General features: G+C 32.0%; 1 pseudogene; it reads left to right on the top strand.

The window, feature by feature from the left end:
* Positions 1 to 298: 298 nt before the first annotated feature.
* LOC112704122 (probable sphingolipid transporter spinster homolog 2) lies at positions 299 to 3097 on the top strand (annotated as a pseudogene).
* Positions 3098 to 3434: the final 337 nt, after the last annotated feature.

Below are 3434 nucleotides of genomic sequence, written 5' to 3'. Positions count from 1 at the left end.
ATTAATGGAGATAATTTAAGAGAATTACTTAGTGGCTAGATATTCCTAATCATGGACCTAGATTTAGCGACTGATATAAGATTTATAGGAGCAAAAAAATTAGTCGCTAAATCGGTCGCAAGAAGGTATTCTCCTTCTCTCCCTGCCGATTTGAGTTTTGCTATGTTTGATTTGTTTTCTGTGTGTAATTAATGGTTCTTTCGTTACTGATTTTGAAATTGAACTTCGAATTCAAAAACAAGCATACAATTGTTACTGCAGAACTTTGCTTGTTGTTGTTGCATTCAATCTGAGGAAGGACTTGATGATATTCTGTGTAATTAATATGTTAAACTATGTAGATCATGGTGCTATTGCTAGCAACGGTGTTAATGAAAACCTTGAGATTTGCGACGATTCTGGTATTTGCACTGCCGCTACTGAAATTCAGTAAGCTCCAATTTTGCTATTTTTCTTCCCTAATTATTATTGTTGTTATTCTTAGCTTCATCTTCTCGGGGTTGATATAATTTTATTTTCATCTCAGGGAGAATTTTTACTTGAGAAATTTTCGAGATGGAGTTCTCTCATCTGCATTTATGGTTGGACTTCTAATTACTTCTCAAATATTTGCTTCTCTTGCTAAAAGGTGCTACTAACTCCGTGTTGTTGCTAAATTAAAGTAGCTTAGAGTAGGAAGAGTTAACTATATGAGACCGGGCCTACATGATTCCCTTTCAATTGCATGGTTTGTTTAATGCATTTTCATGTTTTGCAGTCACAATCCGTTTTCTCTTATTGGTGTTGGATTGTCAATTTGAACGTTCGCCATAGCTGGATGTGGTAGTTCATTGAATTTTTGGCCTATTGCAATATGCCGAATGTGAGGGAATATGTTTTCAACTTGTCAAGGCCTTAATACTTTGCCATTTGCTAGTATTATGTATTGTGTCAAGAGTCAAGACTGATGCCATTGTTTTGGCAGGCTAGTTGGTGTAGGCGAAGCATCCTTCATAAGTCTTGCAGTACTTTTCATAGATGACAATGCTCATGTTGAACAGGTTAGTCTTATCTCTTTCATTCCCATTAGAATTAGGTGAATTTAATATCTCCACCAATCCAGAGTTATAGCTTTACTTGTATTTTTATTGATGGCAGAAAATAGCATGGCTTGCTACCTTCTATATGTGCATACCAACTGGGACAAATTTGGGCTATGTTTATGGTGGACTTGTAAGATTAATACTCATAAAATCTGACTTTTTAGATGGTTCTCTTATTGTTTCCTTAGTTTGCTGGTTTAAATAATCATTTTATTTGTCATGAACTGATGTTGTTTAAGTATTAATATAGTTGCTTATGAGTTCATTTACTGTACATGTATGGGCTTGTGTAATGCTAACTTAAAGAACTGTTTATTAGAAAATTTTCTACACACTTTGCATCCATTATTTTTTTGAATGTGTCATCTGCAAATGAGTCATCTTCAAAAATTTAAATAATGTGTAGGTTGGAGGCCAATATAATTGGCATATTGCATTTTGGGATGAGGCAATTTTAATGTTTCCTTTTCCCATTTTGGATTTTATAATGAAACATTTGCAGTTGAAGGGTAACCATTTCTCCTAAATGACTTGTTTCTAGAAGTTAGTCAATTTTTTGCTCCTTCTAATAGTATCACAATATTTGATTTGTCACAATAGGTTTCACTCCCATGGAATCCAAACTGATACCGACATCTAATGAATGTAGAGGTACTGTCAACTCTTGACAATTATGTTGGTAAAATTATTTTATGCTTTAATCTTTGTTGTCTTTTAGAATTCCAAAGGATAAAATTAAATTTATTTTTTGATGCTCAAAGTTAGAGGTTTTCCTTATAGATGGTGAGATGCTTGCTCGAGATGAAAGCTTTATCAGAGGATCCAAGTGAGTTAAAACTGAAAATCTAATAAATTTAGAGGAAAAAAATTATTAATAGATTAGATAATATTAACTTTAAAGAAATTTTCTATAAATATTTTATGTGTTATAGTTTTATTTTACACTCACTGTATGTAACCCATAAAAAGTTGTTGTAAGTTTGTGACAACAATGATGATTATGTTGTAGATAGACCAGCTAAATATTATATTTCACCTTTATAATTGATATTTATGTTTCTCAGGTCACTATCCATATTGAAGAATCACATCATCAGGTTCTCAAAAGATATGTTGGAGCTTTTGTGTGACCAAGTGTATGTCAGAAATGTTCTAGGTATTTACTTTTTTACTAACTTGGAGATAATTAATTTTTTCATGAAAGTTTTATTGACAATATTGTCTAAAGAATCAAAACAGATTTTCAATGGAGGATTTGATAATTGAATCGTCAATTCAAAACAATTTCAAATATTCTGGCTTAAAGAGTTTAATCATTGCTAGGTTATATATCATACAATTTTATTATTGGGGCCTACTCGTACTGAAGATCGAAGGCAGGATACAGCATTTACCATATGATGTGATAATGTGCTTAAATATCATATGCTTCATATCAAATATTAGAACAATTCATTACAAAAAGAGCTTAGCCAAATTGGTTCTATTGAAGACTTAGTCATTGATAGAGCTCAATTGGGTTTTGATTATATGAAATCAACCTCTTCTAGTAGGTTAAAGCTTGATGTTGTTGTAGTTGTGCATTTATTAATATTTATGAAAATTTTTCTTCTTTGACAATTTTGTTATTTATTTTTTTTGACAGAGTAATGCTGACTTGTTGTTTGGAGTATTACAATTGTTTGTGGGATTTGTGGTACGTTAGCTGGAGGCTTGATTCTTGATAAAATGACTTCAACAATCTCTAATGCCTTAAGGTAGGCTTAGTTAATTTTCATTTATTGTTCATCACGGAGGGATGTTAAAGCTATTGTTGTTTCAAGTATTGCAACATGCTTCTGAGTTGAGAAGCTTTTATCTTGGATGGAATGGCACTTTTATTTTATTTTATTTTTCAATTTTATAAGATAATCTTGGTCCTTATGCCAAGATATACCCTTGTTAGTTAATCTCACTCTTCGTAAAAGTTTCAATGTATTTGGTTGAATTATGATTTTGCATAGACTTGGCATAGTTTCTCAAATACAGAGGATGGTCAATAATTCTCACATGGATGTGAAGGTCTTTTATTCTTCATTCCAAACTAAATTCGTTTTACACTTTTATTAAGTATTATGTTAATTTTCTTCTATTGCTGCAGCTTCGTGCGAGACATGCACTTGGGCAGATTATTACTTTTGGTGATAGCTAAATCTAATCAAATCCTTGAATACAATCCCTTTGGCACAGGCAAAGATGGGAGATTTTAATAGAAATTATTTCCTTCTGTATTCACATTCTACGTATGTTGCATCCTGCATTCAAAATCAGCTTTTAATATGGTATGCTAATTTTTTTTCGGCAGATGATGTT

The sequence above is a fragment of the Arachis hypogaea genome, chromosome 7 (assembly GCF_003086295.3).
Source record: "Arachis hypogaea cultivar Tifrunner chromosome 7, arahy.Tifrunner.gnm2.J5K5, whole genome shotgun sequence".
Taxonomy (NCBI): Eukaryota; Viridiplantae; Streptophyta; class Magnoliopsida; order Fabales; family Fabaceae; genus Arachis; species Arachis hypogaea.
The sequence above is the reverse complement of the archived record's forward strand: the minus strand, read 5'-3'. Positions and strand labels throughout refer to the sequence as shown.